Source organism: Coregonus clupeaformis, chromosome 29 (assembly GCF_020615455.1).
Source record: "Coregonus clupeaformis isolate EN_2021a chromosome 29, ASM2061545v1, whole genome shotgun sequence".
In the NCBI taxonomy this organism is placed as follows: Eukaryota; Metazoa; Chordata; class Actinopteri; order Salmoniformes; family Salmonidae; genus Coregonus; species Coregonus clupeaformis.
The window spans coordinates 39,572,054-39,596,483 of record NC_059220.1 but is presented as its reverse complement, the minus strand read 5'-3'; the positions used below and the strand labels follow the sequence as shown (position 1 = coordinate 39,596,483).

At 46.1% G+C, this 24,430-nt stretch overlaps 1 pseudogene; it reads right to left on the bottom strand.

Moving 5' to 3' along the window:
* Positions 1–3,793: 3,793 nt before the first annotated feature.
* LOC121572519 lies at positions 3,794–24,258 on the bottom strand (annotated as a pseudogene).
* Between the last annotated feature and the right edge of the window lie 172 nt (positions 24,259–24,430).

The following is a 24,430-nucleotide window of genomic DNA, read 5'->3' as shown; positions in this document are numbered from 1 at the left end:
GGCGGCACTCTGCGATATGGAAGACGGAAGGGACGGTCGTCAGTGAGGCGGATCCTATGGGCAAAGCCCTTGGCTTCTCCACAGTCAAGATTATGCTTTGAAAATATATCCTGATATTTCTCCAGCAATGTCACAAGTTGGAGCTTGGTGGAGGGGCTCGCTTCACAATGATCAATGTCGACATTTCCTAGACCAGACTTCTGCAGTCTGTCTTTCAGGTCACCGTTGTTGTCCTGTTTCACATGAGTCACTCCAACAGAGCCAGCATCACTCTGACAGGAACCCTGGAACAGTGTGAGATCTTCAGCTGCAACACAAGTAGAGACGTCCGCAAGCTTGCTGTTCCTTTTCAGTGTGAGTGGTTTGTCTGAGATATTAGTGACTTTCATGGGAGTCCAGCCATCTCCCCATAGCGGTGTTACCACTCTCCCCACCATAATGCCCCGAGGCACACACCTGGAGGTTGTAGGCTCCACCATAACTGTACTCCCAGGTGACTTGGGTATATTACTTGGCAGTCTTCCCCACAGCAGGTACTCTTGTTTGGGAAGGAGAGTCACCGCCTGAGTTAGCTTCACTGTCCCTACTTTTCCTGGGACATCTTCACCCCTCCATCTTGTGAGACTGGTCATCATTTCTAGAAACTGTTCGCCATCTGGAGACCCTTTTGTGTTGCTCGAGATAAGTGTCCAATAACTGTTCTCGTTTTTCAGCTGATGCAGTACATGTTTCAACATGTTGGTGCCTACTATTATGTCGTCTTTCTGACCAGTGATCACCAGAACTGGGACCATGCACTTTACCCCATACAGACTTAGTTCCATGTCATACATGCACTTGGGGCGCACTTGTACTCCTCCACAGCCAACAAGGATGATATGCTGTGAGAGTTCTTGATGTGGGGTCAAGACGCTATCCGATAGTAGTCTCTGCTCTGCCTCTTCACTTATCGTGCAGGCCATTGAGCCTGTATCGAGGAGCCCTTGCAACTGAGCACAGCCATTAACTGTCACCGGTGCGTGAAATAACTCACTGAACGTCTCAACTCTGTGAATATTCTGAACAATTACCGTGCAATTATCAGACATTGCTTTACAGACATTGACATACATTTCCTTCAATTCTTCACTTTTTTCAAGGGTTGAATCTTCAACGCTCACACATCCCCTTTCCGTATGTGAGCTATCTAGTTTAAACTGGCTCCAACTTGCTCAGAGTTAGGTGGTGTGTGCGCTAACTGTGGCTGAGCGTTAATTCTTGGCCGGCGCTGTTGGCATTCTCTCTTCCAGTGGCCGGGCTTGTAACAGCCCATACAGAGGTTCGCCTGTCTACAGTGTGCAGTAGTTGAATGTTCGGCAGACTGACAGACTTTACATCTACTCTGAACAATGGCTGCTGGCCCCCTGCTTGGTGGCACGACTGCTGTTGTGTGTGCCGTCTGCTCTAGCACACGGTCCAGCAAGCCAATGAGAGACTGCATGCAGATGCTCTCTGTCTGAGGAGAGGATGGAAGCCCCATTGCCTTTGGGTAACCAGTAAGGTCTGTTGGGTTTTCAGCAGCGACTGTCTCTGTGGTTAATGCCTGAGCATGTGCACCAATGTTCTTTGGCCGATAAGATTTGGCTTGACACATTGTTCTAGCCTCTCTCTGATGTTCAACGAGGTGTTCATGAATCTCATTTGCTGTCCACTTTTCAGCTGTTTTGCACTTTAGGACACTTGTAAGAGCGGGGTCGGGACAGTGTTTCACCAGCATCATTGTGACTTCGTGAGAGGGGTCCTCAATGTTTCGCCCCTGCCTTCTCAGACACTCATCTGCGACATCCACAGCCTTGTTCAAGCGTATCCAATAGTCCATGGGACTTTCTCCAGCCAGAGGAAGTGTGTTATAGAAATCTGCTAAAGGCATAGAGGAGTAGGTTAACTCACTGAAATGTTGTTTCAGAATATCAAAGACGAGCTTGGAGTTCTCAGCTGGCTGCAGCGATGGCATACTGCGCAGGGTAACTTTAACAATGTCTCTAGCCTTTCCCATTAGTCTTGACATTATCTCCTGGGAGTGCTCTTGCGGGTGTACACCCCTCTTATTCAGGTAAACGCTCATAATCTCTTCCCACTCATGCACTGTGTGTTTGTCTGTTCCATCACCCCTGAAGTACGGCGGCTCTTTGACATCTGTCTTCATGACTAATTTTACTCCTGTCATGTTCAAATCAGACTGTCCATATCCTAAGTTCAGGCTAGGCGTAGGAGTGGTTTGGTTATCTGCACTACCAACAGATCTCTGTAATTGGCTAGCAATGTTCTCTCCTATTTCATGAGCTAACTGTGTGATGAGACTCCCTAGGTCTGCAGAACTCACATGTGAACTAGACACTGGCTGACGTGGAGAATGTTCATCTGTTTGGGTGTGAGTGTATGAAAATGCAGGACAGCCCACTGAACTAACGCTGCTTGCAATGTCTGGAGCATCTCTTAAGCTACTCATGTGTGGTGCGGGGGAATATTCATCAGTGCGTAAGCGTGTGGACGAGAGTACAGGTCTGCCTAGTATACCAGCACCCCTAACCGGCGTGCTCTCCACCATACTCATAAACCTGCCCCTCCCCAGGCTTACCCCTGCAGCATCTCCAACACTAAATGGTGTCTGCGCATCCTTGCCATCAGCCATTTTTTTTTTTTTTTTTTTTTAAATAGAAAGTTGTAATAGACTATGGTAATGATATGTGAGTCACCAGAACATGTGAATATGAAAAAAAATTGTAAAATGATAGAAGTAGCTGAGGTAAGCAATTAAGAGCTACAATTTACACATTAATGTTTGCCCTTATACTTGTAACGTTCCGAAGAGGTTCCTACTCGTCACAGCAACCACCGGCGATCACCCTGGCGATGATCTGAAGCGAAGATAATCCGGGTCACGGCACCAATGTAGCCGGCGCGGTCTGTCTCTTGCCGACTACTGCGTTGTGTTCCGGTGCACTGAAGACAACACACTGGCGTACTTGAAGGCACTTTATTGTGTACAGCTCTCTCACTCTCTCCCAGCCGAGTACAATGCAGACTGTTCAACATCAAAGAGAGAAAATGTTCAACACTCTACCCTCGACCAGAATCCGCCTCTCCCAGCCGAATACAATGCAGACTGACAAAAGCACAACATCCCTCCGCATATAACCAACTCTAGAGGGCGCACTTACACAACTAACTCTCCCAATATCTGTAGACTACACGAAATGCTGAACAATACAATATTTTGGTGAAATCAACTCACAAAATAAAATAAAAAATAGAAAATGAACGGTTGCAAAAATCTGTAATTCTTTGACCTGTTACACTAGCTATAGATGTGGCCAGGGTCTGAGGTACTCTCTCTCAGGGTTAGAAAGCACTGGCTAGAGAACAGGGTCATATCATATCCTAACTACAGGCTTCATGATCAGAGCATACAGTATTCCAGGCATACAGTAATGCATGCACCAAACAAACTAACACATTCCAGTCATTGTGACATGCATGTCAGTGAGTGAATGAGACACAGTAAAAGTAGTAACGCCTAGTAATAATTATCAACAGTATCTAGGGTCGACTTTGACCAGTTCAGTTATTCCTCTCACTAGACTAAAGTAGCCGTTTCACTAGAGGTACAGCAAGTCTCTCACAGACAGAAATCCAACAAACAAAGCCAAACATAGGAGTGGGAGATGGAGCAAATGGTTACACTACATCAGCATTTGACATAAAAATAGTACAGTACACACTGCAGGTATATGAATGGTACAAACAGTACATGTTACAGTGATATCATATTTTCCAGATTTTGCTCACACAGGAAGCCCTCTCCTCCCATTGCATCATGGCGCAGCTGACCTGAGATAAACACAAGTGCATTGTGGGAAGCAAGGTAGACATACCCCTCCGTTGTCGTACCGTGGGAGAGTTCTCGAAAGAGATGGGCTTGAAGAGACTGTGCTGCTACACAGTACAAATCTCTTTCTACAGTGCAATGTACTGAAAGTGAACTGGTACCTGGCTATACAGAGAGCAGCAAAATCTGGTGTGCATAAAACAGGAGATTAACAAACAATTTGGGATAAAAGTTTTACTCTTGTTAGAAAAAGTACAATTGTGTCCAGTAAGTGTTCAATTGAATCATAAACATGCATTGAATTATTCAAGCCTTCCTATCAGATACAAAATCAATAAATATATTTTTAATCAATGCTAAAACTAATTTATAATAAATAGGTGCATGCTAAAATGCAGCATTAGCACTTTCAAGGCTTGAAATGGAAGACCCAGTAAGAAGAAGTAAAACCAGCATAAAAGTGTACAGTGCATTCGGAAAGTATTCAGACCCCTTGACTTTTTCCACATTTTGTTACATTACACCCTTATTCTAAAATGGAGTAAATTAATGTTTTCCTTCTCAATCTACACACAATACCCCATAATGACATAGCGAAAACAGGTTTTTAGAAATGTTAGAAAATGTATGAAAAATAACAACAGGAATACCTTATTTACATAAGTATTCAGACCCTTTGCTATGAGACTCGAAATTGAGCTCAGGTGCATCCTGTTTCCATTGATCATCCTTGAGATGTTTCTACAGCTTGATTGGAGTCCACCTGTGGTAAATTAAATTGATTGGACATGATTTGGAAAGGCATACACCTGTCTATATAAGGTCCCACAGTTGACAGGGCATGTCAGAGTAAAAACCAAGCCATGAGGTCAAAGGAATTGTCCGTAGAGCTCCGAGACAGGATTGTGTCGAGGCACATATCTGGGGAAGGGTACCAAAAAATGTCTGCAGCATTGAAGGTCCCCAAGAGATCAGTGGCCTCCATCATTCTTAAATGGAAGAAGTTTGGAACCACCAAGACTCTTCCTAGAGCTGGCCGCCCGGCCAAACTGAGCATTTGGGGGAGAAGGGCCTTGATCAGGGAGGTGACCAAGAACCCGATGGTCACTCTGACAGAGCTCTAGAGCTCCTCTGTGGAGATGAGAGAAACTTCCAGAAGGACAACCATCTCTGCAGCACTCCACCAATCAGGCCTTTATGGTAGAATGGCCAGACAGAAGCCACTGCTCAGTAAAAGGCACATGACAGCCCGCTTGGAGTTTACCCAAAGGTACCTAAAGGACTCTCAGACCATGAGAAACAAGATTCTCTGGTCTAATGAAAACAAGAATGAACTCTTTGGCTAGAATGCCAAGCGTCAAGTCTGGAGGAAACCTGGCACCCTCCCTACGGTGAAGCATGGTGGTGGCAACATCATGCTGTGGGGATGTTATTCAGCGGCAGGGACTGGGAGACTAGCCAGGATCGAGGGAAAGATGAAAGGAGCAAAGTACAGAGAGATCCTTGATGAAAACCTGCTCCAGAGCACTCAGGACCTCAGACTGGGGCGAAGGTTCACCATCCAACAGGACAACGACCCTAACCACACAGCCAAGACAACACAGGAGTGGCATCGGGACAAGTCTCTGAATGTCCTTTAGTGGCCCAGCCAGAGCCCGGACTTGAACCCGATTGAACATCTCTGGAGAGACCTGAAAATAGCTGTGCAGCGATGCTCCCCATCCAACCTGACAGAGCTTGAGAGGATCTGCAGAGAAGAATGGGAGAGACACATCATGTGACTTTACTCAAACAACTCCATTCTCAGAAAATACTGACCCTGGTCTTTAGAACAAATTAATCTGTGCCACTACATGTGCAGTATTTGCAGTGTAAAACTCCAGTGTGTTACCTGTGGTGTGTAATGTTTTGATGGGTGGACAGCCCTTAGTGTCACAGTTCAGAGCAAAATGGATGAGAAGCTCAGCGTCTGGGAGAGCCTCCTAGTGGACAAACAGAGAACAACCACAATCACCACTGCAACCACTGCCACAGATAGTTCCCAGAAACACATATTTCACCAGTAAATCAGAGAAGTAAATGGAGCCAGAGGAATGATAATGAACAGAGTATTATTTGTTGTCTTTCCACAATCCTACATGGTTCTCTTACCCTGCATCTCTGCCACATGTTGGTTGGGGCTCCCAGCCAGAGGTTTTCGTGAATGACCAGAGCGTTGTAGATGTTGATGAAGAAGGCTAGTTTCTCCTCTCTGGTCAGAGATAGCAGCTCTACTCTCTGTAGCTGAACAGCCAGCTCACAGTAGCGCTCAAACACTGGGCTCAGGGACATGGCCTTGTAGTCCACACACTGTACGGACATACACCTATTATAGTAAAACTGTAATCTCATAATAAATGTGTACTGGAGGGTTCAGTTTTTTCAGTGTCGTTGTAACCTTTCCGTCAGCAGAGAGACACTTAGAAAACAACTTCAGGATCATATCCCTCAGAACGGCAGACAACTCAGCAGTTGAGAGAGAGAAAGAAGAGACATATTTATACTGAACAAAAATATAAATGCAACATGCAACAACTTCAAAGAATTTGCTGAGTTACAGTTCATGTAAGGAAATCTGTCAATTGAAATAAATTCATTAGGCCCTAATCTATGGATTTCACATGACTGGGAATACAGATATACATCTGTTGGTCACAGATAGGGGCGTGGATCAGAAAACCAGTCAGTATCTGGTGTGACCACCATTTGCCTCATGTGACCACCATTTGCCTCATAGAGTTGATCAGGCTGTTGATTGTGGCCTGTGGAATGTTGTCCCACTCCTCTTCAATGGCTGTGCGAAGTTGCGGTATATTGGCGGGAACTGGAACACGCTGTCGTACACATCAATCCAGAGCATCCCAAACATGCTCAATGGGTGACATGTCTGCTGAGTATGTAGGCCATGGAAGAACTGGGACATTTTCAGCTTCCAGGAATTGTGTACAGATCCTTGCGACATGAGGCCGCGCATTATCATGCTGAAACATGAGGTGATGGCGGCAGATAAATGGCACGACAATGGGCCTCAGGATCTGGTCATGGTATCTCTGTGCATTCACATAAAATGCCATCTATAAAATGCAATTGTGCTCATTGTGTGTAGCTTATGTCTGCCCATACCATAACCCCACTGCCACCATGGGGCACTCTGTTCACAACATTGACATCAGCAAACCGCTCGCCCACACAACGCCTACACGTGGTCTGCGGTTGTGAGGCTGGTTGGACATACTTACAAATTCTCTAAAACGACGTTGGAAGCGGCTTATGGTAGAGACATGTACATTCAATTACATTTACATTACATTTTACATTTTAGTCATTTAGCAGATGCTCTTATCCAGAGCGACTTACAGTTAGTGCATACATTATTTTTATATTTTTCATACTGGCCCCCCATGGGAATCAAACCCACAACCCTGGCGTTGCAAACACCATGCTCTACCAACTGAGCTACATCCCTGCCGACCATTCCCTCCCCTACCCTGGACGACGCTGGCAACAGCTCTTGTGGACATTCCTGCGGTCAGCATGCCAATTGCACGCTCCCTAAAAATTTGAGACATCTGTGGCATTGTTTTGTGTGTCAAAACTGCACATTTTAGAGTGACCTTTTATTGTCCCCAGCACAAGGTGCACCTGTGTAATGATCATGCTGTTTAATCAGCTTCTTGATATGCCACACCTGCCAGGTGGATGGATTATCTTGGCAAAGGATAAATGCTCACTAACAGGGATGTAAACAAATTTGTGCACACCATTTTTTTGTGCACATGGAATTGTATTTATATAATTAATCACCTTTTTTTTCAACCAGATAAAGAGCACGTCCTAACTAGGAAAGACAATCTGTTCCAGAAGGTATTTTCTAATGCAAGACAAGAAGAGGCATGCAGAAATGCCAGACTCATGCAATGACAGAGACACACACACACACTTGTGTGTTTAACTAGCAAAAAGAGAAGCCCAAGTGGGATTTATCTGAAAGTGCCTAAACAACCTAAGAGCAAGCAGAAGTGACGGTGCAAGGAAAAGCTCCCTAGTAGGAAAAAACCCTGAGGAGAACCAGACTGAAGAGGGAGTCCTATCTACCTACCCTGTAAAGGGGAGCATGCAGCAGTCTGTCCTGCATTCAGGGAAGAGTGAGGGTCATGTTCCATCAGCCTGTACAGCCTGTCACTCACTCCAAACCCCTCCCCCTGCCCTGCCCCGGCCATGCCCACCATGTACTTCTTGTCCAGTAACACCTGCCCAGTCTCACACACCTTAGTTCTCTCTGCCAGAGTCTGAGAATTTGAATCATAGAGTAAGAATCATAGAATAGAATCATAGAATTAGAATCTGTGTGTAGAATCTAGGAATGTCTGTTTACTCATTCTCATTCCATGACTGCAGGAGGACTTACCCATGCCCCTCTCTTTCTGCAGCCAGCCAACCAGCTGTGCTCCTGTGAAGCTGTTTCTGCACATGCTCAGTCCCCTCCACTGACATCCAAACACATCGCTCCGCTTGAGCTCCTCTATCACGTCCGCTAACGCATCCCTCTCACACTTACACTCTGAGGAGAATGCACACAAGGCTTGGCTTTCACTGGGGGATACAGTTAAAAAAAGAGTCAATCATCTCCTGTGTGAATGGATGCCACTCACCAGAAACCAATACTACAGGAATGTGTAAGAGCAAATGGTTGGAGCAATTGACAAATGCTTCATTCATATTTCTCTACAGTGCAGCTATGAAATACAATATGTATTTCTTACTCTCTAGTCTATATTAATGTATTTTATGGACATGAGCTGTTACAGGGGAGCCTATAACTCAGACACACATATTGGAGCTGGGCAGAGAGGCCAGGTGCTGGCTGGTCTGGGGCTATCAGGTAACACTGATCCACTGTCTCTGCATGGGCTGTGGTGACAGGAGATGGGCACACACACAGCTGCTGGGGATGCTGAAACAAAACCAGCCTGTCTCTCATGCAGCAAACTCCAGCATTACAGACAGACAGACAGACAGACAGACACACACACAGACACACACACACACACACACACACACACACACACTCACACAGACTTCTTCCCCAAGTCTTATGACACTGATATTACAGCTGGTATTCCAACAGTAGCATGTCTAAATAACTCTGTCAAATCAGAGCTTAAGGTCTGTTCCATGATTAAAACTAGAGGAAGACTAGATTAGTCTCGCTATGAGGGTCTGGCCTGAATGACAACCAGGGTTTCCAAAACTCGGTCCTTGGTTTTCAGTGACAACACCTTTGTGGCATCCGTCTTCCGTTTACACACAGGTGTTGGGAGACGCAGATAGCTAATTAGCACAGGTAGTCCACTTCCATCTGTTTTCTGTAAACAAGCGCTGTAACATGGAAATATGGCTGTGTGGGAACCCTAACCCTATAAAGGTGTGTATCAATTTAACCTTTTGTTTTTTGAAAATTATTTCTCACTGATAAGAAAGATAAGGTATATATGCTTACAAAACCGTACGGCAAGCGATGCATGTTAATGTTCAGACCAAGCGTCGAGGCTCTTAACAAAACATCCCCTCTTCAGAAGACGCCTGCGTCCAATGACTCCTATCTGTAATGTAATGGAACATGATAAAGGGCTAGCTAGCATAAGGGATTCAATTCCAAGCACAGAGGAGTTATTCTATTTGAAAGAGCAACATTGTTAGTTTTCCTACAAGCCTTTCATTCTAATAGTAATATATCATATTCTTGTTATATTAAACACACAAATCACTGTATATGCATTACATATTGGCATAAAGAGAAAAAACTGTTATTTGTGCCGATGTAAAAGTGGGGTGGGGAGTACACAGTAGGGTCTGTAGAATCTATGGTGTCAATCAACCTGGTCTCAGAGCATTTTGTATTATTCTGTACGTAAATCCGAGACACTCCATTTAGTATATGTTACGTTTCATATGGTATATATTAATTTGTGGATGTCCATCACCCATTTCATATGATATGTTAAGAATTACAATTCGGATTATATGTTATGAATTTGCGAAACGTATGATATGTTACGAATTCTAGCTAGGCTAACATTAGCTAGGCTTGGGGTTAGGGTTAAGGTTAGGGTTAAGTTTAGGAGTTAGGTTAAAGGGTTAGGGTTAGGGGAAGGGTTAGCTAAAAGGGTTAAGGTTAGGGTTAGGGGAAGGGTTAACTAACATGCTAAGTAGTTGCAAAGTAGCTAAAAAGTAGTATGTACTTGAAAAGTTGCTAATTAGATCAAATAAAAAGTTGTCCGTGATGAGATTTTAACTCGCAACCGTTGGATTGCTAGACAATCGCGTTATATGCCAACCCATCCACCCCGACCAGGCACCCACTTTTGTTTTTTGCCTTAAGTAACCATCTGTCTTATGTAACCATATCGAACATAACATATACAAGTTTCAGTGAATCAGATGTACATTTACTATGTTACGTCTAGTCTATGAGACCAGGCTGATATCTTGGGTGTCTGAGATTTGATTGAGCTGCACCACTGACACTTCCTCATATGAACTCTTGGCTACATCAGGATGAAAATCAGAAGCAGGTTCTTTATCCTCAAAAGTGTGTACATTTTGAATTTTAAGTTGGCAGTCTTCTCTGAGCAGTTGACATTCCCTCATTTTAAATATCCACAGGTAATAGATTTAGAACCTGAGCCTCATTTACATTTTCTGTTTCTACCATTCTGTTTAATTTCATCTTGTTGTCACTAGCAATGGAATGTATAAATGTGTCACAGTAATACAGGTATGACAGTCCATCATTGTTGCAGTCTTTGAAACAGTTGGCTTCTTAATTAATCACCTGCTAATAACCTGTATATGGCACCTCCATTAGCACAAGTGAGAGTGCATAAAAGTTGTGTATGGAATGCCGTTTTATATACCCTTTTTAGTTTTTTCAACTGATGTTCAACACAAAAACAGTCCATTAATTTATTGTTTTGGAATTAATATGACATGCAGGATTAAATGTAGGCATTACAAGAAAGACTGAGTAATAACCAACAGGCTGTTGGACACAGCCCCCCTGAAAAACGGAACACATTTGGTTAGTAGAACCTCAACTGAGTATTTTTCACCCCAATTTATTTGAGACAGGTAGTAACATTTTGTCTTTACCAGTCTTGCAGTGACTGAAATACGAAATCACATTAATATGCTTTTGGGCCACATACACTACATTACCAGAAGTATGTGGACACCTGCTCATCGAACATCTCATTCCAAAATCATGGGCATTAATATGGAGTTGGTCCCCCCTTTGCTGCTATAACAGCCTCCACTCTTCTGGTAAGGCATTCCACTAGATATTGGAACATTGCTGTGGGGACTTGCTTCCATTCAGACACGAGCATTAGTGAGGTCGGGCACTGATGTTGGGCGATCAGGCCTGGCTCGCAGTTGGCGTCCAATTCATCCCAAAGGTGTTCGATGGGGCTAAGGTCAGGGCTCTGTGCAGGCCAGTCAAGTTCTTCCACATCGATCACGACAAACCATTTATGTATGGACCTTGCTTTGTGCACATGGGCATTGTCATGCTGAAACAGGAAAGGGCCTTCCCCAAACTGTTGTCACAAAGTTGGAAGCACAGATTTGTCTAGAATGTCATTGTATGCTGTAGCGATAAGATTTCCCTTCAATGGACTAAGGGGCCTAGCCCGAACCATGAAAACAGCCCCAGACCATTATTCCTCATCCACTAAACTTTACAGTTGGCACTATGCATTGGGGCAGGTAGTGTTCTCCTGGCATCCACCAATTCCAGATTCGTCCATCAGATGGTGAAGCGTGATTCATCACTCCAAAGAATGCGTTTCCACTGCTCCAGAGTCCTATGGTGGCTAGCTTTACACCACTCCGGCTGACGCTTTCCATTGTGCATGGTGATCTTAGGCTTGTGTGAGACTGTTTGGCCATGGAAACCCATTTCATGAAGCTCCCGACAAATAGTTATTGTGCTGACATTGCTTCCAGAGGCAGTTTGGAACTCGGTAGTTGCAACCAAGGACAGACAACTTTTACGCGCTATGCGCTTCACCAGTTGGCGGTCCCGTTCTGTGAGCTTGTGTGGCCTACCACTTCGCAGCTGAGCCGTTGTTACTCCTAGACGTTTCCACTTCACAATAACAGCACTTACAGTTGACTGAGCAGATCTAGCAGGGCAGAAATTTGCCGAATTGACTTGTTGGAAAGGTGGCATCCTATGACGGTGCCACGTTGAAAGTCACTGAGCTCTTCAGTAAGGCCATTCTACTGCCAATGTTTGTCTATGGAGATTGCATGGCTGTGTGCTCCATTTCATACACCTGTCAGCAACAGATGTTACTGAAATAGCCGAATCCACTAATTTGAAGGTGTGTCCACATACTTTTGTATATATAGTGTATTTGCCACATATTTTGGCAACATGACGTTCTAAAAGGGTAGCTGTCCATGGTGCTGATATGTGTCTCACTGTTCATTTGTCAACATAAACTTTCCTATGACCTAGCTTTTTGTTCAAACTCACCTGTTTTGTTTTCTAGGGACTCTAGTGAATAGACTGGACCCTGGTTTTATGGACACACAATCGATCATTTTTCCTGTACAGTGCTATATTTGTACCGTATAGTGTCCAGGCAACCCACTTTAAGCTGTTTGACCACAGTAAAAGTCCAGCAACACTCTGTATTATTCAGAGCCCCATGAAATGACATCATATATGGATTATACAGACCCTAATGAGTATTCCCTACAATACTTTTACTGCGGCACGTTGAACAGTTTTTGCTCTATAAGCCAATATGTAATTTACAGGTAGAAAGTGTTGCAGGGTATTTAGATTTTCAGTCCCCCATGAAAAATCACTATATATAAATTCTACAGACCCTACTGAGTATTTCCAACCCCAATTTTACATTGGCACATAGAAACGTTTTTTCTCTATAAGCCAATATGTAATTTATAGGCCTACACTACAGTGTATTGCATTGGAACCAATGGAATGGGTGGAGCAGAATGTGTTGCTGGGTATTTAGACCTGAGTCCCCCAATAAATAACACCATATATAGATTCTCCAGAGTACAGACCCTACTGAGTATTCCCAACCCCATTTCATGTAAGTGGAATGAAAAAAATAACTTGTTTCAAATAATTCTAAAAAATAAATAACGGAAAAGTGGTGCATGCATATGTATTCACCCCCTTTGCTATGAAGCCCCTAAATAAGATCTGGTGCAACCAATTACCTTCAGAAGTCACATAATTAGTTAAATAAAGTCCACCTGTGTGCAATCCACCAGTGTCACATGATCTGTCACATGATCTCAGTATATATACACCTGTTCTGAAAGGCCCCAGAATCTGCAACACCACTAAGCAAGGGACACCACCAAGCAAGCGGCACCATGAAGACCAAGGAGCTCTCCAAACAGATCAGGGACAAAGTTGTGGAGAAGTACAGATCAGAGTTGGGTTATTAAAAAAAATCAGAAACTTTGAACATCCCACGGAGCACCATGAAATCCATTATTAAAAAATGGAAAGAATTTGGCACCACAACAAACCTGCCAAGTGAGGGCCGCCCACCAAAACTCACAGACCAGGCAAGGAGGGCATTAATCAGAGAGGCAACACAGAGACCAAAGATAACCCTGAAGGAGCTGCAAAGCTCCACAGTGGAGATTGGAGTATCTGTCCATAGGACCACTTTAAGCCGTACACATCATAGAGCTGGGCTTTACGGAAGAGTGGCCAGAAAAAAGCCATTGCTTAAAGAAAAAAATAAGCAAACATGTTTGGTGTTCGCCAAAAGGCATGTGGAAGACTCCCCAAACATATGGAAGAAGGTACTCTGGTCAGATGAGACTAAAATTGAGCTTTTTGGCCATCAAGGAAAACGCTATGTCTCATCACCCCGAGAACACCAGCCCCACAGTGAAGCATGGTGGTGGCAGCATCATGCTGTGGGGATGTTTTTCATTGGCAGGGACTGGGAAACTGGTCAGAATTGAAGGAATGATGGATGGCGCTAAATACAGGGAAATTCTTGAGGGAAACCTGTTTCAGTCTTCCAGAGACTTGAGACTGGGGTGGAGGTTCACCTTCCAGCAGGACAATGACCCTAAGCATACTGCTAAAGCAACACTCGAGTGGTTTAAGGGAAAACATTTAAATGTCTTGGAATGGCGTAGTCAAAGCCCAGACCTCAATCCAATTGAGAATCTGTAGTATGACTTAAAGATTGCTGTACACCAGCGGAACCCATCCAATTTGAATGAGCTGGAGCAGTTTTGCCTTGAAGAATGGGCAAAAATCCCAGTGGCTAGATGTGCCAAGCTTATAGAGACATACCTTGCAGATACTTGCAGCTGTAATTGCTGCAAAAGGTGGCTCTACAAAGTATTGGCTTTGGGGCGGGGAATAGTTATGCACGCTCAAGTGTTTTTTTTTTTTTTCTTATTTCTTATTTGTTTCACCCCCAAAAATATTTTGCATCTTCAAAGTGTTAGGCATGTTGTGTAAATCAAATGATACAAACCTCCCCAAAAAAATATATTTTAATTCCGGGTTGTATGGCAACAAAATAGGAAAAATGCCAAGGGGGTGAATACTTTTGGGTTGACACTGTATATGCTGCCAGCACACCCACAAGCGAGCCACTCTGGGCGGCAGGAGCGGCACGCTGCAATTTACCACGTACTAATGTACACATACGGTCATGCAGCAGCATACAATACATTTTTGGAGTCACTGTTGTTGTGCTGTGCTCCCTTGAATAGGAAGGTGGCGCAGCGGCAAATTCTGTCAATAAACTTTGTCATCCAAGTCTGGAATTCTCTGGATTTATGGTGCTTTCAAGACAATTGGGAACTCTGAAGAAAACAAGGTCGAATCATGACGTCAGTGATCTTCAGGTCGGAGCTCTAGAAAGAGGCCCAAGTTCCCGACTTAGAATTCTGAGTTGGATGACCGTTCAAAACGTATTTTCCCAGTTGGAGCAAATTTTTTTCAGAGTTCCCAGTTGTCTTGAACTCACTGAAGTCATACTGGATTGACAGCACGGCCAATGTATTCAACCTTTTCTGGCCCATGGTGTTGTGTGTGAATGTTTATCCTTTTAAGCTTGGAAAAGAGACCCTTAAACCCAGACTTAGACCAAACACCCTCTCCACCGAATAGCAGGCAGGGGAAGAAAAATAGTGATTACTTTCCAACGCTTGTATTTAGACACTAATTCCTTCCAAACCACTCATTGTTGAATTTACGATTTCCAACTTGTTTTGTAATGTTTATGTCCAATGACCGATGAGCACTGATACGTTTTATCTATGATTTCTCTTCATATTACAAGGATTGAAAAGGATTTGCCAGTAGATTGTCGACGTGATTCATGATAATGACTGCTTGTCTAGCTTTGTAGCTAAGATTTTGAAAGTATGATGTTGACATGATCAGTCCAATCAAAGCTATGGTAGATATAACATGATTTTATGTCATTTTATCTGTGGCCAATGACCTTGAGCCTTCTTGGATGGGCACTTCTAATGTAAATTACATTTACATTTACATCTTTTTTTATGGGGGGGTAGAATTATTACTTTATACTATTCCAGGTATTCCTTAAAGAGGTAGGGTTTCAAGTGTCTCCGGAAGGTGGTCAGTGACTCCGCTGTCCTGGCGTCGTGGGGGAGCTTGTTCCACCATTGGGGTGCCAGAGCAGCAAATAGCTTTGACTGGGCTGAGCGGGAACTGTGCTTCCGTAGAGGTAGGGGAGCTAGCAGGCCAGAGGTGGATGAACGTAGTGCCCTTGTTTGGGTGTAGGGTCTGATCAGAGCCTGAAGGTAAGGAGGTGGCGTTCCCCTCACAGCTCCGTAGGCAAGCACCATGGTCTTGTAGTAGATGCGAGCCTCAACTGGAAGCCAGTGGAGTGTGCGGAGGAGTGGGGTGACATGAGAGAACTTGGGAAGGTCGAACACCAGACGGGCTGCGGCGTTCTGGATAAGTTGTAGGGGTTTAATGGCACAGGCAGGGAGCCCAGCCAACAGCGAGTTGCAGTAATCCAGATGGGAGATGACAAGTGCCAGGATTAGGACCTGTGCCGCTTTCTGTGTAAGGTAGGGTCGTACTCTGCGAATGTTGTAGAGCATGAACCTGCAGGATCGGGTCACCGCTTTGAAGTTAGCGGAGAACGACAGGGTGTTGTCCAGGGTCACGCCAAGGTTCTTTGCACTCTGGGAGGAGGACACAATGGAGTTGTCAACCGTGATGGCGAGATCATGGAGCGGGCAGTCCTTCCCCGGGAGGAAGAGCAGCTCCGTCTTGCCGAGGTTCAGCTTGAGGTGGTGATCCGACATCCACACTGATATGTCTGCCAGACATGCAGAGATGTGATTCGCCACCTGGTTATCAGAAGGGGGAAAGGAGAAAATTAATTGTGTGTCGTCTGCGTAGCAATGATAGGAGACCATGTGAGGATATGACAGAGCCAAGGGACTTGGTGTATAGAGAGAATAGGAGAGGGCCTAGAACTGAGCCCTGGGGGACACCAGTGGTGAGAGCACGTGGTGCGGAGACAGATTCTCGCCACGCCACCTGGTAGGAGCGACCTGTCAGGTAGGACTCAATCCAAGAGTGAGCAGCGCCGGAGATGCCCAACTCGGAGAGGGTGGAGAGGAGGATCTGATGGTTCACAGTATCAAAGGCAGCGGATAGGTCTAGAAGGACAAGAGCAGAGGAGAGAGAGTTAGCTTTTGCAGTGCGGAGAGCCTCCGTGACACAGAGAAGAGCAGTCTCAGTTGAATGACCAGTCTTGAAACCTGACTGGTTTGGATCAAGAAGGTCATTCTGAGAGAGATAGCAGGAGAGTTGGCTAGAGACGGCACGCTCAAGAGTTTTGGAGAGAAAAGAAAGAAGGGATACTGGTCTGTAGTTGTTGACATCGGAGGGATCGAGTGTAGGTTTTTTGAGGAGGGGTGCAACTCTCGCTCTCTTGAAGACGGAAGGGACATGGCCAGCGGTGAAGGATGAGTTGATGAGCGAGGTGAGGTAAGGGAGAAGGTCTCCGGAAATGGTCTGGAGAAGAGAGGAGGGGATAGGGTCAAGCGGGCAGGTTGTTGGGCGGCCGGCCGTCACAAGTCGCAAGATTTCATCTGGAGAGAGAGGGGAGAAAGAAGAAAGCATAGGGTAGAGCAGTGTGAGCAGGACCAGCGGTGTCATTTGACTTAATAAATGAGGATTGGATGTCGTCAACCTTCTTTTCAAATTGGTTGATGAAGTCATCCACAGAGGGGGAGGAGGAGGAGGATTCAGCAGGGAGGAGAAGGTGGCAAAGAGCTTCCTAGGGTTAGAGGCAGATGCTTGAAATTTAGAGTGGTAGAAAGTGGCTTTAGCAGCGGAAACAGAGGAAGAGAATGTAGAGAGGAGGGAGTGAAAAGATGACAGGTCCGCAGGGAGTCTAGTTTTCCTCCATTTCCGCTCGGCTGGCCGGAGCCCTCTTCTGTGAGCTCGCAATGAGTCGTCAAGCCACGGAGCAGGAGGGGAGGACCGAGCCGGCCGGGAGGATAGGGGACAAAGAGAGTCAAAAGATGCAGAAAGGGAGGAGAGGAGGGTTGAGGAGGCAGTATCAGGAGATCGGAGGGAGAAGGATTTAGCAGAGGGAAGAGATGATAGGATGGAAGAGGCGAGAGTAGCGGGAGAGAGAGCGAAGGTTGCGACGGCACATTACCATCTGAGTAGGGGCAGAGTGAGTAGTGTTGGAGGAGAGCGAGAGAGAAAGGGATACAAAGTACTGGTCGGAGACTTGGAGGGGAGTTGCAGTGGGATTAGTAGAAGAACAGCATCTAGTAAAGATGAGGTCAAGTGTATTGCCTGCCTTGTGAGTAGGGGGGGACGGTGAGAGGGTGAGGTCAAAAGAGGAAAGGAGTGGAAAGAAGGAGGCAGAGAGAAATGAGTCAAAGGCAGACGTAGAGAGGTTAAAGTCACCCAGAACTGTGAGGGGTGAGCCATCCTCAGGAAAGGAACTTATCAAGGCGTCAAGCTCATTGATGAACTCTCCAAGGGAACCTGGTGGGCGATAAATGACAAGGATGTTAAGCTTGAATGGGCTGGTGACTGTGATAGCATGGAATTCAAATGAGGAGATAGACAGATTGGTCAGGGGAAAAAGAGAGAATGTCCACTTGGGAGAGATGAGGATTCCTGTGCCACCGCTACGCTGACCAGATGCTCTCGGGGTATGTGAGAACACATGGTTAGACGAGGAAAGAGCAGTAGGAGTAGAAGTGTTTTCTGTGGTAATCCATGTTTCCGTCAGCGCCAAGAAGTCGAGGGACTGGAGGGTAGCATAGGCTGAGATGAACTCTGCCTTGTTGGCCACAGAACGGCAGTTCCAGAGGCTGCCAGAGACCTGGAACTCCACGTGGGTCGTGCGCGCAGGGACCACCAGATTAGAGTAGCAACAGCCACGTGGTGTGAAGCGTTTGTATGGCCTGTGCAGAGAGGAGAGAACAGGGATAGACAGACACATCTATGGCAGCACCCAAGGGGGCTTAAACTGCCTAGCTCTCCCTGTAGATTCTGCTGTGTCCTCATGAGTGACAGAACGCTGAGCCAATCACGGCGCAACTAGAGAAGATTGCCTACGCTCTGTATTTTCCACTGGCTGCCCCTGGCTGCCCTCTCGAGGGCTGTGCGAGTGGAAAAATTGAAGGAAAAAATCCCTCGCGTGCTTATGTTATTGGGAAAAAGTACACAATGCAACTGACATTAAATGTTGAGAATGATACGTATGCATATGTTGGCCATCAAGTAGGCTATTCATTTATATGCCATTTGATACAATAAATATGAAATGACGATATCGCTGGATTCATTGAAAATCAATTTGTGCCACTTGTGTAGCCTACCTGGAGCTGGCAAACAGATTAAATAAATAGCCTATAACTTCAGTTTATTGTTGTTGTAAGCTTGTGTTATTATGCAATTATTAATGGCCATGTTTAGTTAATTAAATTGAAAGTTATCAATTGTGATCATGGTCACAGCGCTATCGCAAATGTATCATTCTCCACATTTAATGTCAGTTTTGTTGTGGAGTTTTTCCTGAAATGAGATCAGGGGCAATAGGCTACCTCCATCTAGCTCAGCAAACCATGGCAAAGTTGAATTGCAATTATAAACCCAGATTTTAGCCAGTATGCCTATTGAAATAACAAGTGAATCTCGCAAATAGGCCATTTATAATGGTTTGTAGTCTTAACATCAGGCACATAATAACAGAACAATTGCTAAAAAATAGTTTTTTTTAAGTTAGTCCAAGTGTTTCTTGCACATAGATTTAGAGATCTGTCCAACTTTCATCACTCAAACTCTCCTGTCGGATTTATCTAGCCCAAAACAAACACTCGTCCAAGGGCATTACCGTGGTATTTGAAAAGGCCGTTTTCCATTCGTCGCGTGCACAAATGGGCACCAGATTGTAGGCGCTCCTCAAGTTCCCACTGCGCCCCATGCATTTGTTCAATGATCAATGCAGGGGCGCAGTCCCCCATCTTTCTTCTTAACAAAAAAAAAGCTTGAGGAGGCTGGTGACGTAGAGGGGCGGATAAACCCCTGCTGGAGGCTCTCCTGTACGTAGGAGAGGGGATAGACGTGTCCTCTCGGGAGGGCTGCGTCAGACAGCAGGTAAATGGCACAGTCCCAGGGGCGATGAGGAGGCAGGCGTGTAGCCTGGGTCTTAGAGAAAACCCGGTGCAGATCAAATCAAATCAAATTTGATTTGTCACATGCGCCGAATACAACAGGTGTAGACCTCACAGTGAAATGCTTACTTACAAGCCCCTAACCGGTTAGTCGAGGTAATTGAGGTAATATGTACATGTAGGTAGAGTTATTAAAGTGACTATGCATATAAAATAAACAGAGAGTAGCAGCAGCGTAGGGGGGGGGGGGACGACAATGCAAATAGTCTGGGTAGCCATTTGATTAGATGTTCAGGAGTCTTATGGCTTGGGGGTAGAACCTGTTTAGAAGCCTCTTGGACCTAGACTTGGCGCTCTGGTAGAGAGAACAGTCTATGACTAGGGTGGCTGGAGTCTTTGACAATTTTTAGGGCCTTCCTCTGACACTGCCTGGTATAGAGGTCCTGGATGGCAGGAAGCTTGGCCCCAGTGATGTACTGGGCCGTACGCACTACCCTCTGTAGTGCCTTGCGGTTGGAGGCCGAGCAGTTGCCATACCAGGCAGTGATGCAACCAGTCAGGATGCTCTCGATGGTGCAGCTGTAGAACCTTTTGAGAATCTGAGGACCCATGCCAAATCTTTTCAGTCTCCTTAGGGGGAATAGGTTTTATCGTGCCCTCTTCACGACTGTGTGCTTGGACCATGTTAGTTTGTTGGTGATGTGGACACCAAGGAACTTGAAGCTCTCAACATGCTCCACTACAGCCTCATCGATGAGAATGGGGGCGTGCTCGGTCCTCTTCTTTTTCCTGTAGTCCACAATCATCTCCTTAGTCTTGATCACATTGAGGGAGAGGTTGTTGTCCTGGCACCACACGGCCAGGTCTCTGACCTCCTCCCACCACACGGCCAGGTCTCTGACCTCCTCCCTATAGGCTGTCACGTCGTTGTCGGTGATCAGGCCTATCACTGTTGTGTCATCGGCAAACTTAATGATGGTGTTAAAGTCGTGCCTGGCCATGCAGTCATGAGTGAACAGGGAGTACAGGAGGGGACTGAGCACGCACCCCTGAGGGTCCCCCGTGTTGAGGATCAGCGTGGCGGATGTGTTGTTACCTACCCTTATCACCTGGGGGCGGCCCATCAGGAAGTCCAGGATCCAGTTGCAGAGGGAGGTGTTTAGTCCCAGGGTCCTTAGCTTAGCGATGAGCTTTGAGGGCACTATGGTGTTGAACGCTGAGCTGTAGTCAATGATAACATTCTCACATAGGTGTTCCTTTTGTCCAGGTGTGAAAGGGCGGTGTGGAGCGCAAAAGAGATTGCATCATCTGTGAATCTGTTGGGGCGGTATGTAAATTGGAGTGGGTTTAGGGTTTCTGGGATAATGGTGTTGATGTGAGCCATGACCAGCCTTTCAAAGCACTTCATGGCTACAGACGTGAGTGCTATGGGTCGGTAGTCATTTAGGCAGGTTACCTTAGTGTTCTTGTGCACAAGGACTATGGTGGTCTGCTTGAAACATGTTGGTATTACAGACTCAGACAGGGAGAGGTTGAAAATGTTAGTGAAGACACTTGCCAGTTGGTCAGCGCATGCTCGGAGTATACGTCCTGGTAGTCCGTCTGGCCCTGCGGCTTTGTGAATGTTGACCTGTTTAAAGGTCTTACTCACATCGGCTATGGAGAGGTTGATCACACAGTCGCCCGGAACAGCTGACGCTCGTTTCAGTGTTACTTGGCTCGAAGCGAGCATAGAAGTAATTTAGCTCGTCTGGTAGGCTCGTGTCACTGGGCAGCTCGCTGCTGTGCTTCCCTTTGTAGTCTGTAATAGTTTGCAAGCCCTGCCACATCCAACGAGCGTCGGAGCCGGTGTAGTACGATTCGATCTTAGTCCTGTATTGACGCTTTGCCTGTTTGATGGTTCTTCGAAGGGCATAACAGGATTTCTTATAAGCTTCCGGGTTAGAGTCTCGCTCCTTGAAAGCGGCAGCTCTACCCTTTAGATCAGCGCGGATGTTGCCTGTAATCCATGGCTTCTGGTTGGGCTATGTACAGTCACTGTGGGGACGACGTCATCGATGCACTTATTGATGAAGCCAGTGACTGATGTGGTGTACTCCTCAATGCCATCGGAAGAATCCCAGAACATATTCCAGTCTGTGCTAGCAAAACAGTCCTGTAGCTTAGCATCTGCTTCATCTGACCACTTTTTATTGACAGAGTCACTGGTGCTTCCTGCTTTAGTTTTTGCTTGTAAGCAGGAATCAGGAGGATAGAATTATGGTCAGATTTGCCAAATAGAGGGCGAGGGAGAGCTTTGTACGCGTCTCTGTGTGTGGAGTAAAGGTGATCTAGAGTTTCTTTCCCTCTGGTTGCACATTTAACATGCTGGTAGAAATGAGGTAAAACGGATTTAAGTTTCCCTGCATTAAAGTCCCCGGCCACTAGGAGCGCCGCCTCTGGATGAGCGTTTTCCTATTTGCTTATGGCCGTATACAGTTCATTGAGTGTGGTCTTAGTGCCATTATTGGTTTGTGGTGGTAAATAGACAGCTACGAAGAATATAGATGAAAACTCTCTTGGTAGATAGTGTGTTCTACAGCTTATCATGAGATACTCTACCTCAGGCGAGCAAAACCTCAAGACTTCCTTAGATATTGTGCGCCAGCTGTTGTTTACAAATATACATAGACCGCCACCCCTTGTCTTACCAGAGGCTGCTGTTCTGTCCTGCCTATACAGTGTATAACCCGCCAACTGTATGTTATTCATGTCTTCGTTCAGCCACGACTCTGTGAAACATAAGATATTACAGTTTTTAATGTCCCGTTGGTAGGATATTCGTGCCTGTAGTTTGTCCACTTTATTATCAATGTAAATTGGCCAATAGTATCAATGGCAAAGGCAGATTAGCCACTCGTCGCCGGCTCCTTACCATGCACCCTGATCTCCTTCCACGATATGTCATTTTCTTTCTACTGCGAATGACTGGGATGAGGGCCCTGTCGGGTGTCTGGAGGAAATCTCTCTCGTCCAAATCATTAAAGACAAATTATTTGTCCAGTTCAAGGTGAGTAATCGCTGTTCTGATATCCAGAAGCTCTTTTCGGTCATAAGAGACGGTAGTGGCAACATTATGTACAACATAAGTTACAAACAATGCGAAAAAACACTCAAAATAGCACGGTTGGTTAAGAGTCCACAAAATGGCAGCCATCCCCTCTGGCACCTGGTATTCCTCCGGTAAATCCACCTGAGTTGCGTGGTCCAGACTTTCCACCATAGTGGTGTTGACAGACACCGCGAGACACCTCCTCTGACACTCCTGCGACCAACCCAGCAGTCTCTTCTCAGACCAGGAAATAACAGGGTTATGCCAACTCAACCAGGGGAGACCTAAAACAACGGGATGCGGGGGTGTCTATAATCAAAAAGGTGATCTGTTCTAAATGAGTGTCATGGGTCAGCAGAGAAACATGAACAGTGATGTGATGTATGAGCCCTGCCCCTATTGGACGATTTATCCAGGGCTCGAACAGGAATGGGTGACTGTAGGGGAACCAAAGGAATGCGTAATGTAGTGGCCAGTGCGCTATCTAAAAGATTCCCGGCAGCTCCGGAATCAATCGGAGCTAATGGGAGTGAGGGGCTAGTGTATTCAGGGAATTTAATGGAAAACACACTGGTTGAGCTGACAGAAAAGGAGAGGAGATCTTGCATCCTACCTGGGTTGGAGCAGGAGAATTCCCTGGCTTGTCACCTCCTCGCCTATTAGAGGATAGAGGGCAGGTCGGGGAGAAATGACCCCTTTCTCCACAATAGGAGCCCAGATTCCTCCTTCTCCTACACTCTGCCTCGGGCAAACGTGCAGAGCCCACCTCCATCGGCTCTGGCCACGGAGCAGGTGTAGCAATGGGCTCCGGATTCCGCGCAGGTCTTAGTCGGGACCACAGGAGGTTGTCCAACCGGATCGCCATGCTGATGAGCTGGTTGAGTGACAGGTTGTTATCACAGCAGGCTAACTCCCTCTGTACCTCCTCCTGCAATCCGCTGAGGAAAACGGTGACCAGAGCCGACTAATTCCATCTGGTGGAGGCCGCAATGGTCCGGAACTCCAGGGCGAACTCCGAGGCGGTCCTAGATCCCTGGTGTAGTTAGAGTAGATGCTCACCCCCCTCTCGGCCCTCCACAAGATGATCAAACACCGAGCGGAAGAGGAGGGTGAAGCGCTCGTATGACTCGTCCTTGGGTCTGCCCGTTTCCCAGACCGCGGCACCCCAGTCCAGGGCCTTTCCGGTCAGTGCCGAGATGACTGTGGCAACCCTGTCTCTCCCGGAGACAGCCTCGGTGTAGCGAGCGAGGTACAGGTTGCATTGCAGAAGGAATCCCTTGCATCTCGCTGGCGCGCCATCGAAGAGCTCTGGGAGGGACAGGGGTATTCCGCGGACCGGCTCAGATGGGACGGAGACAGGTAGTGGTGGTGTGGGGGCTGGTGCCAGAACCGGTGCTGGAGACTGGAGGGACTGCACATTCCTCTCCAAACGCAAGATGGTTGCCAGCACGTTGTCCATGGTGCTGCCGAGTCTGGAGAGACAGTCCTCGTGATGCTGGACTGTCTCTACGATGGTCGCCAGCTCTGCCTTTCCCGCTGTCTCCATTTTGCTGGGTCGATTATTCTGTCACATTGTATAATGATTAGAAGACAGGCGCAGGGATACGTATAAATTTTTTTAAATACTCCACCCAACACAAGGTACGTCATGAAAAACGACGGGGACGAAGAACAAAACAAACATGCATATATACAGTGCTATGAAAAAGTATTTGCCC